General features: G+C 37.8%; 1 protein-coding gene across 2 annotated transcripts in view; it reads right to left on the bottom strand.

Annotated features, from left to right (window-relative positions):
* Window positions 1-12,339, bottom strand: part of KCTD16 (potassium channel tetramerization domain containing 16) — a 310,210-nt gene that overhangs the window by 254,457 nt on the left and 43,414 nt on the right.

Here is a 12,339-nt window from a genome sequence, read left to right as displayed (position 1 = left end):
CATCTCTTATCCTCTCTCTCAAGGTTTAACTTGCCCTTTTCTTTTTTATCTCTTATTCATTTCTATAATAAGCCAGCTATTATATACACCTACATACATATATATAGTACATGTGTATGTATAAACATAAATATACATATAACTTGCTGCCTTCATGATGACAGGAAATTCTATTGTTATAATTTATCATCATGAGGTGGGGAGAATGGAGAAAAATAAGTTATTGAGTTCCTACTATGTATAAGACACTATATTAGGTGCTGAGGATACAAAAGAGTAGGACAAATATAGCTCCTGTCCCCAGGAAGCTTACAGTTTATATATAGAGAGAATAAACAAGTAAATCAAGCAAATGATTACACATGTGAACAGTACTAGGATGGAAACAAACAAGGTACTGAATAGACATCACTAGGAAAACACTGGCTACTTCAGCTGGGACGGCAGCAGAAGGCCTTTTCAAGGAAAATCCATTGAAGCCTGACCCTGAAGAATGAGTAGGTCTCAGAAAAATGAGAAGTGGAAGGATGAGTGTTTGGCGGAGAGCTGAGACAAATCCCTCGAGGTGGGAAAGAGGCTGGCCTGTTGTAAGAACCATCAAAAGGCCAGTGTAATGAATGAGTGCCTAAAGAAGGGGCAGGAGAGGTGAGCAGATCAGAGGAACTAAAGGAATGTGAGTTGTGATATGTTTTTTCTGTCTCCAGGGCCATGAAGTATGTGTAGTAACAGTGCAGAGTTAGACCAGTGGGTAGCTGTGGCACTTCTGTTTCGGCAGCAGGCAGCATCACTCTAACAGGTCCATCTGCTCTCAGTTTCTCCTGCTGGGTCCAAACATTTGTAAGATGAATTAAAAGAGCTGGGACAGGCTGGGCATGGTGGTTCACGCCTGTAATCCCAACACTTTGGTAGGCCGAGGCGGGTGGATCATCTGAGGTCAGGAGTTCAAGACCAGCTTGAGCAACATGGTGAAACCCCCATCTCTACTAAAACTACAAAATTAGCCAGGCGTGGTGGCAGGTGCCTGGAGTCCCAGCTACTCAGGAGGCTGAGGCAGAAGAATCGCTTGATCCTGAGAGGCGGAGGTTGCAGTGTGCCAAGATCGCACCATCGCACTCCAGCCTGGGAGACAGAGCGAGACTCCATCTCGGAAAAAAAAAAAAAAAAAAAAGGCCCTGCACAGTGTCTCATGCCTTTCATCCTAGCACTTTGGGAGGCTGAGGCGGGTGGATCACCTGAGGTCAGGAGTTTGAGAACAGCCTGGCCAACATGGCGAAATCCTGTCTCTACTAAAAATACAAAAATTAGCTGGATGTGATGGTGGGGGCCTGTAATCCCAGCTACTAGGGAGGCTGAGACAGGAGAATCACTCAAACCCAGAGACGGAGGTTGCTATGAGCCGAGGTCATGCCACTGTACTCCAGCCTGGGCAACAGAGCTAGACTCAAAAATTTTAAAAATAAAATTAAAAAAAAAAAAAAGAGCTGGGAGATAAAATGCCTGGCTACTGATGAGAACAAAGCTAACAAGATACTTGACGTTGGTTTAGTTCTCACAACACTGCCATGAAAGAAGCTTCCTCATCCCCCTTTTATGTGGAGGGAGGTGATCCAATGTGTTAGGAAGAAAAGACACTTGCCCAAGTATGCTCTGATAGGAAGTAACTGAACTAAGGCTTTTATTCAGATGGGTTTGATGCTGTTAGGGTATTCAACCATATTTTACTGTCACTCATGGGGTATATTCATGATTAAAAGTAAGTAGCAAGTAAAATGAAGGCAAATCTCATTTATTTTACATTTCACGTTTCCTTGCTTTAAAATGTGGTATTATTAATTTATTCATACATTCCACAAACTTTTACTGAGCACCTCCTGAGTGTTCAGCACTGTAGTAGTTGCTGCAGATGATTTGTGCATGAGATTAGCAAGGTAAATCAGTCATGTTTAGTTAAAGTTAATAATAATGATATATATCATTTTGATAATCATTATAAAAGGAGACTACAAATATAAAGTACTCTTAAAATCAATTACTGCTTATCTTGGTTATCATTTGGACTCTGATTTGGCATAAGCACTTTTAAAAGACAAGGGTTTGAATGGAAGAGAAACCTCAAGAGTTAAAAAAAATATGATGTTGGTTCTTGGCATAACTATTAATAATATCATTTGCACAGCCACCACTGGAAAAATTCTAAATCAGAAATAAAAAGATTGTTAATAATCTTAAAGTTTTCCTAAGCCTCCTAGGATGTAACTTTTATGACCCCATCCACTAGCTAGTGTCTGAAAGTCAAAAAATGCAAAACAGATTTAAGTATTTTCTCCTCTCTAAGTATTAACATTAAATCAGTTTTCATTACCTGATACCCCAAGTTCAGACTAGGAGCTAACTCTCTATCTTCATATCAGTTTACACTTCCTCGTCACACTAGATTGAAATTTCCCATTTACTATTATAATCTCTTTCTACACCATATGCTCCATGACAACATTGACCATATGCTTCTGCTCACAGGTGAATTACTGGAGCTTCGTGTAATCGTAGGCACACTGTAGGTGTTCAATAGGTATTTCTAGAAGATGTATAAGAGCCCACCACTGCATGTGGTGGATGATGTTGAGGAACCTAACACACACAAGAGCAAAGGGCACAGCAAGGTCACGGTGCCTGTCATTTACTCACGTGCCCAGAAAGTAGTAAACAGAACTCTCAGCGAGTAACTGAGGCTAGACCTAAATCCGCCTGTTAAAAAAGGTCATTCTGTTGAAAGGATGTCAAGGTGTGTAAGAAAACAAAATTACACTTCATTACCTTTTTTTTTTTTTTTTTTTGGTCTGTATGTAAGGATGCATATGAAGGAAGATGAAGGAAGGTTTGAAGTGCCTGCAGTTTCCAATCAATGAAGTATATGCAGATTGTTAATCACTTCCCTGGCAGATTGTGGAGAAGTACTAGAAAATCATTAACATGAAGAGCTGGTGAATCAGAATGCTGATTCTTTGCATACAGATATGACATTTTCTACCCATTTTAACTGAACAGGCCTGCAGAAAAGTACTTCACATAAGATAGGTCCTCAATAAGTGTGAAGTAATAACACCTTTCCAAATAAATATTTTATATTTTAGAGCATCCAAAGTTGACCTAAAATTGTTGAAAATATCACACATTATATTATCAGTTATTACCTCTCTGTCCCAAAGGAATATCTATTCAGAAAAGCCAAGTGAAACTGCTCATTTTCTAAGTTATGCTTTTACTGGGCAAATAAGAATTAACAAATTTTATTTTGTTGCAGCTTGACAAAATTGAACAACTCCACACAGATATCCCTCTGTTTAAGGAAAAAAGAAAAAAAAATCTCACCTAGTTGACTAGAAAGAAAATTAGTGAAAACTGGATTCTATTTTCCATTTGAATTACAGTGTAATTTTGCAGGCATATGCCCATAGGAAAATGTCTTTAACTGATGTAAATGAGTGCTTAAGCTGTATGAAAATTAGCAGTGATGCCTGACCAGGGCTTGATGTGCTTTTCAACGTGATCCAGCTCATTCTCTGTTTGGGGTATCTTCAGAACTCTGAAACTCTTCTCCAAGTCAAGATAAGTCCCTTGGTTTTAATTCTATGCCTCTGCCACACTCTAATATCGATATGCCTAATTTTCTTTAGTCTAATTACTAAAATTTTTCTGCTGCTCCAGAGTCCCCTGTACAAAAATGTTACCACTACCAGAGCTTAGTTGTCCTTTTCTCTATTTTCTCATTGTTGACCTGGACAGTCCACAATGTTGTCTAAAACAGCCTGAGAGTCTCTCTTTCTCTCTCTCTCTCTCTCTGTTTTTTGTTTTTTTTGTTTTTTGTTTTTTGTTTTTTTAGACGGAGTCTCACTCTGTGGGCCAGGCTGGGTGCAGTACCATGATGACGGCCCACTGCAACCTCCACCACCCAGGTTCAAACAATTCTCCTGCATCAGCCTCCCAAGTAGCTGGGACTACAGGCACCCACCACCATACCCAGCTAATTTTTGTAATTTTAGTAGAGATGGAATTTCCCCATGTTGGCCAGGCTGGTCTCAAACTCCTGACCTCAGGTGATCCTCCCATCTCAGCGCCCCCAAACTGCTGGGATTACAGGCGTGAGCCACCACACGCAGCTGAGAGTCTCTTAACTTTGCCACCAAATTATGTTCAACTAGTTACTTTCTATTTTCATCAGTACAACTAACTCCTAATCAGATTGCATCCGATTTACTCAGAATAAAAAGTTGCTGTGAATTTGACTGAGGAAATTATTCTAACTTTCTTCTTTGGAGTGGAACTGATGCGTAAAAGGAGAGAAGAATTTCTTCACATGGGGCAGTTTTTGAATGGGTCACACAGTAACAGCCTCCCATCCCATTAGCAATCTTATTTCCTTTGAATGCCACATAACACAGCTACTCACAGTGTGAAGCAAAATGTCTTGTTTTCATTTCTGGAGCAATTTCAATGATCCTATTGTCAGTGGCATACTCAATAACCATTTTCTGTCACCATGAGAGGGAATACTCTCTAGGCTGATATTCACAAAAGGTTATTCTAATTCTGCAGTGATCAGATATATAATTTAAGCTGTATTCTTAATTTTTAATTCCATCGTACATTACTCTAGGTTCCGAAAAGCCATAGGTTGAAATCAAGGTCGGGGATGGGGGGAGGAAACCCTCTATTAATCACTTCCATTGTGGAATAACCAGAATGAAGCAAAGAGTTAATAGAATTCAAAGCTTTTTAAGGGGTTTACCTCAGATTCAGTTATAACACATAGCTAAAACTTCTTCTTATAAAGTGACTTCTGTATATTTTTTGTTTGTTTTAACCTGTTTTAACATCAATAAACTGGGCAAAGTTTTCAAAAGGACTATTAGAAAGAATCGCATATGTTATTTAAAGGAAGCGCTTATGTCTCATCCATGCAGTATTCCCAGAGGCCTCATATTTATTAAGGCTTCTATTGCACTGACTGGGTGTCTGGCACTGTCCTAAGCACTTTCTATATATCAACCCATGTAATTATCATATCAACTCTATGTGGCAAGTACTATTGTTATCCTCTCCATTTTACAGTTGAGGAAACTGAGACATGGAAGCAATTTGCTAATGATCATGTATCTGGTAGGTAGCAAAGCTGGGATTCAACCTCAAGCTGCCTGGGCACCAAAATCCAGGCTCTTAACCACTATGTTATGCTGCCTCTGGCATTAAGAAATGAAAATTAACATTTATGGGAAGAGATGAGGAAATGGAATACTTTGGCAGTAAGAAAATTAAGAAGGCAAACTTGTCGGTCTCACAGTACAGTTTGCCTTCTAGTAGAGCTCTTTTTTTATTGGGGATATTTATCAATTTTGCAGCACTTTTCTGAATCCTGGTTCCCTCCTGGATTTCTCCCTAAACCCTGGTCACATCCAGCTTCAATTTACTCCTGCTTGGATGAACCAACTGAAAGGAGACCACAGGAGACTTTGCTGCTGGTAAGTGTTTTTCTCAGTTCCCTGGAGCTAGAATCTTTGCGCAGGTGCCAAGAGTAGAGCACCTTTCAATGAGAATTCCAACTAGTCTGTAAAATGCTTAGCACTCAGTGAAAGTTAGAAAATAACATTATTATTATTTAAGGCATCAATCACACCATCACTGCCCTCCAGTTCTTCTATTAAGAGATAATACAATAGTATATTCAAGACAGTAGCATCTATGACCAAAATATAATATTGCAGTAGGAAGTTTTAAAAATGCATTCTAAAGAAATATTTATAAAGTACTATACCTACATTTGTTCCAGGCACTGAATCAGGCATAATAATGAACATGACAGATACAGTTTCTGTCTTCACAAAGCTTACAGTTGGAAAGACAGGTAAATAAACAAGTAGAATACATTATTATATGTGTTGTGATATAGAAAAATAGGATCTAAAGAGGCAAAGATAAGGGGTACCTAATCCAGGTATGGTGGACTAGGAAAGGCTTCCCAGAAGAAGTAACTTCTGGATTGGGAAACTGAACATTTAGCTAATCAAAGCAGATGGAGGCAGAGTTCCAGGCAGAAGGAACATCACGCACAAAAAATGAACATGAAAGTATACAGCAGCATTCAGGAACTAAAAAAGATCTGTTATGGCTAAGGTTATAAATGCATAGAGGGCCAAATGGCAACAGTAGAGGCTGGGGAGGGAAGCAGAAATGATTTCACAAAAGGACGTGGTTCACGTTAAAGAGTTTGTGTTTGAATACAAGAGCAGTTGTAAGACAGTCATCAACTTTAAGCAAAGGAGTGATATGGTCAGTCACTCCTTAAAAATCTCATCATATTTGGAGCAAGGAGGATAGATCCAAAGGGGAAAATACAGGATGCAGGAGGGGGAGAACAATTTAAGTTCATTTGTAATAGTATAGAAAAGCAATAAAGCAATGCTCATGGCCTTTCCATCAGCGGAGATGGAAAGAAGAGGATGGACCTGAGGGAGATGAAGGAGAAGAACCAACAGGACTTGTTGGAGATTGGAGAAAGTGGGGAGAAGAAAGAATCAGGAATGTCACCTATATTTTATTCCTCCTTAGGCAACTGAGTGACTAACAATGCCATTTAGAGAAGAGTCTTGGGAAACACAAATGGTAAGTTCAGTGGAGTTTCAGCACAATTGAAAGAATACAAAGATACTCAAACGTAAAATCAGAAGAGCCAGAAGGCAAACTTTTCTACCCAAAATGATTCTCATAGTCAGTAGGGCCCACTGCACATCTTGGTAAGCTCACTGCAGCACCTGAATGGTAGCCTAATCTAATGACAATGGAAGGGCAATACTAGACTTTGAATGACTGGAGAGAAAATGAGGGACCTCTTTAAATGCTTGCTTTAACATCAGAATCAACTTGAACAATGGAGAGAATACACCCAATTGCTATTGATTCAGATGATAAATATGTAAAAGCTAACAATAAAAACATGCCCTTATCTTGCCTCCATAACATACAGCATTTCAGTCCTCCAATGCAAATTGTAAAACGGACTTGCTATCACCTGTGAAAACTTGTCAGAGATACTGAGTGAATCTGATTAAGCCTCTAAAATCTGGAGTCTAGATCTAATGAGCTTACTGAAAACATAAGGATTGAGGAGGATGTGTTAATAATATCACGGAGATCATAGAGATGGATGAGCAAAACCCAGAATGCAGGATATTCAACATGACAACTTGATTTCATGAAACAAATCAGTTGTAAAAAAGAGGAGAAAGAAAGAAAGAAAAGAAAGAAAGAAAGAAAGAAGAAAGAAAGAAAGAAAGAAAGAAAGAAAGAAAGAAAGAAAGAAAGAAAGAAAGAAAGAAAGAAAGAAAGAGAGAGAGAGAAAGAAAAGAAAAGAAAGAGAGAAGGAAAGGGAAGGGAAAACTGAAACAGAAGAAGAGAAAGAAAGGGAGGAATTAAAAGAGACATAAGGTGGACATTTTACCACTTTGTTGCATATAAGTTATATGCAATATTTTTTAAATCATGAGAGAAAATTAGCAGACAAATATAATGTAATATGTAGATTTCATTTGCATCTTGATTAAAGCCAACTTTTAAGAACATTGTGAAGAAATCAGGAAACTTTAAACACTGACTAGATATTTGATAATATTAAAGAATTATTAATTTTGTATGTTATAATGGTATATGGTATAATACCATATAATGATGTTACATTGCTTTTAAAATAATTTATATTTTAGAAATATATACCATAGCATTTGTGGATGAAGAAATTAATTGATGTCTGGGATTTGCTTCAAAATAATCCAGTGTCAACAGAAGGGAAATTAAGTAGGAATATGGATGAAACAAGATTGGTCTTGCAGTGCTAAGTGTAATTATTAGAGATGGGTGATGGTTACATGAAAGTTCATTATGCCATTATCTCTACATTTGGATACGTTTGAAAATTTCTGTAATAAAAAAAATTAACTGATTTGCCAAGAAATACAATACTTGAGAAAAGCCATCACAGAGACAAAAGAAAAAGAGCAACAGTGCGTTATGATGCAGAAACTGAGCATTTGTCTATCCATTTCTGGAAGACTTCTTTCTATGCATGGGACTGGCACTCATCCTATGCGTAGTTACTCCTTTCCGTGTTTTGTGTTTGGAGGTGTTCCAGATGGAGCTTTGTGGCACATTCTCAGCTACTTCCATTTCTAATTTCTTTGATTAGATACAACCTCATTAGGCTGTTAGAAACATTTGGTCTTCTCTTTCCAATCATATATACTTTAATGAATCAGAACACTTGGGGGCAACCTCAGAGACCTCCCCTTTTCACCCATACATTGACACAATTCTTGCTGCCAAATACCTTCCCTGATGCCACAGACCCAGAAAGAAACTATTTTAATCTTCTCCTACAAGGGACTGGGCTCAGGTAACAGCTCTTGCTTGGCATAGAAGTGAAAACAGTATAATAAAATACTTCACTAACATGCTTATATCACTGTTCTATTAAGCCCAATTCTCAATGCACAGCATCTTAAAGAAATAAGAAAAATTATGCCTGCTGCTTCTGCCCTTTATTATCCAATATCTGCCTGAGCATGGGTCTAAACTGACTTCACAATGAAGTCTTATACTTAAGCTGTGGTTTGTTTTTCATCAGAAATTAAGAAGTTTCAAATCTTAAGAACTACTTTCTTCAGGGTAAAAGGATGCCTGATCCACAACTATTAAAAGTGCTCTTATGTACAAATACCCCTGGGGAAGGTAACATCATGCCTTGAAAGCATTCTAAGTATAATGACAGAGCAGAAATTTTCCAGATGAGCTTTGATTATGGCATGGGAGAAGGAACTGGAGAGCAGGAGTGACTCAAACAGAAGGAAAGAGGAACAGCTAAGGTGAGACAACAGAAGGAAGTCACAGAGAGAGATGCTGGTGGTGTAGGGACCAAACCTCACATACCTTATGATTTTGGCCACTCTGCTATCCCTGATGTTTCACTTTGAATGTGCCAATACCATATCTCTAGAAGTAATAAAAATTGAAATTCTTACAGGTTGAGTATCCCTTACTCAAAATGCCTGAACCGGACACGTTTCAGATTTTGGATTTTTTCAGATTTTATGATATTTGCACATACGTAATGGCATATCTTGGGGCTAAGACTCAAGTCTGAACATGCAATTCATTTATGTTTTATATGCACATTATACACATAGCCTGAATGTAATCGTATACAATAGTTTTAATAATTGGGACATGAAACAAAGTTTGTGTTGAGTACTTATGTGTGGAATTTTCCACTTGTGGCACCATGCTGGCTCTCAAGAGGTTTTGGATTTTGAATCCTTTTGGATATGGTATTTTTGAATTAGGGATGTTCAACCTGTACTGGGATCTTTCAAATAGCCAGGAGAAAAAAAAAACTAGAATCATTTTAGGGTAAATGCACTTCCACCTGTTTTTCTTATGAAAGCACATGCTCTTATTGAAGCTTGTTAAAGTCAATCTTACCTAAATTATTCACAGTGGCCAAAGCATATATTTCTCCCCAATACAAGGTCACACAGCTGAATTATAAGTGGAAGATAATTTCTTGATCTACTTTTTTCCGACAGCCTATCTTAATCAATAATCCTGAAGATATATACTGCATCTAAAAGGCAATTTAGAGACTTCTGTGGAAGCAACTGTAAATTTTAGGAAAATAAGTAAAGAGAAGAAAGGTTAAAATGCACTTACAAGCTGCAATTTGTTGAAAAGATGATGAATCAATGTGTCTGCTTCTATAATTCACAGAATTCAGAGTGTATGTTTTCAGAATAAGTGTCCTATGAATTAACCTCCCTATGTGTGGTGATGTTATCACAGCTTTATTAGAGGCAAATGCCTTTAAATCTTAGTGCTTTCAGGCATTTGGCTGAAGTAACTCACTCATGAGTAGGCTTTTGGAAATGTGCATAATTCTCTCCAACCAAGAACAGTCTTCCCACTCTCTCAGGCATCAGAAGATGGCTCTGGAAATAAAGGTTCATTTATTTCCATGCACCTGTCATTTGGTTCCTAAGTGATGTGAATTGTCATTGAGTATCTAGTTCAAAATCAGGACTTGTCTTTTCCAAATTACATAGATCTCATTTTATTTAGAGGTGAATCAAGAAGGCATTTTATGATATTTATGACCTCACCTTCCACATAATGCTTGAAAAGTAATTATTCAGTCAGTTGGGTGGGAAAGGAGTAAAGAAGCCTTCTTATTGTTTTAAATTAAAGCAAAGGACATGTCTAAAATACTTTGTAAGACAATCCCTAGGGTAGACGTTTCTTTTCTATGTTCCTGTATCACTCATATTAACTCTTTTAGTTGTGGATAAGTGAATCATAATCCATAGCATTTCACCTGTATTTTGGTGTGTAAGTGATGTAGACAAACACATTTCTTACCTTCCTCTTAAGCACATACAAACACCTGTTGACTTTTTCATTGTTCATAGTTCTACGCTAACAAAACACACACTCAAAACCACCTGATAGTGACCATCAACTCTAGGTCCACATGAAAATGTAAATGAGGTAAGAATCTAACTTATTCATGGTTGATAGGTAGATTTCGGTCTACCAAATTTTTCTTGGAAGACTCAGAAGAAAAAATAGGCAAACAAGGAAACAAGAAGTCTCTCCCCATGATTATGAACCATCATGCAATGCACTAATTTCTTGCTGTTTATTTTTTACTGAGATATTGATCCATGCAAAGTGACTCTGCATTATTCCTGTGTTATCAAAAAAGACTGATTGCCTAAACTGTTAATTCCTTAGATGTAAGGAGCTTGTGTGTGGGTGTGTGTGTGTGTATGTGTGTGTGTGTGTGTGTATATATATGTATGTATGTATGTATATGTATGTATTTCCCCCTAAGCCCAGGAGGAAGTTGAGTTCCTTTGTGAAAAGCATCTTTGCATGCAGCCAACTCCCTGCTTTAGAGCATCTCCCATGGTTTCGGCCCATTAACCCGAGCACAACAGCTTGATGAATTAATGCTTATATAGGCACAGTTGGCAGCTTCTAATTAAATAATTATGGCTAAGCAGCTGCACGGAAGCTGTTATGCACCCTAGAAAGCCAGCTGTCAGTTTTATTGGTCCTAAGACAGAGGAAGAGTTAACACTTAGCTCTGGATGTTGGGTACAAAGGGGAAGCATATCATTTGCAAGATATATGCTGCTGGTATGAAGTTCCTGCGCATTTGTGCTAGCCTGTCCATGGAGAGATGGAGAACAAACTATTCCTCAGCAATCTCTCAGCAATTCAACAAAGAAAGAAGAAATGACATAGTCAGGAGAATGGAGCCTGTCCAGAGCAATCTAAAGGGAAATTGTGTTGGACAGATGAGCCTTTGATGAACACAGAAATGCCACTGGTAGACAAATAAATTTCAGTGTGTGGGTCTCATTTCTGTAAGCAAGTGACTATAAATCCAATGTGGTCTTTCTGGGGGGTATAACTGGTATGTTTTCATTTATGTGGTTGAAGCTTCTTATGATGCTATGTTTTCAAATATTCAAAATTGGAGAACATGGTAAATATTACAAAGCTGCATGGGAACCATCTCTAAGATGTACTTCTCCAAAAAGTTTGGAGAAGATATTTCTTCTTTAGAACGATAGATAATGTCATATTCCTTTATACAAAGCTAAAAAGGCAGAATCTTATCTCTACACTAGTGAGAAATTTACCAAAAGGAAGAAAACAATACCTGTCCACTAGGCTCTAGCATAAAGGAAGATATAGACTGTAGATAAAGGCCACAGATAGGATTAATGAACCAAATGATGTTTGTTATTGCACATCAGTATACTCCTGAACTGATTACTGATTTCATTTTTTTCCACAGGTTGTTCTGGCTATGCAATACGTGTGCCTTCACTTCTCAAAACCAAATGTGTGACAGCTTAGTAGAGAACAACTTGGCTTCCCACTAGCCTCTTCACCAAGGTTTCCAGCACCATTGCCAAATGAATAAACATAACTAAGGAAGAAAACCAGTCCAAGAAAGTCAGTCCTACTTTTATGTTTAAAGAAATTTAGATATTTTAATTCTGAATTCTGGATTTGTTTTAGAATAAGAATACAGGAAATCAAATGTTAACACTGGAAACACATTTCTTGTGGAATTTACTTCACCCAACTCCTGGGCCTGTTGAAAACTGGCAGTTAAAATCGAGTACCAAAGAGTGCAGGCTGATTTACTCTTCCTTTCAGAGATCAATGGCTCATAGTTTATAGTTTAGAATAATGCCATATCATAAAATGAGGAATCTGCAGGGT

This window comes from Macaca mulatta, chromosome 6, assembly GCF_049350105.2.
Source record: "Macaca mulatta isolate MMU2019108-1 chromosome 6, T2T-MMU8v2.0, whole genome shotgun sequence".
NCBI classification, from domain to species: Eukaryota; Metazoa; Chordata; class Mammalia; order Primates; family Cercopithecidae; genus Macaca; species Macaca mulatta.
Note: the sequence above shows the minus strand (reverse complement) of the source record. Positions and strands in the feature narration are given on the sequence as shown.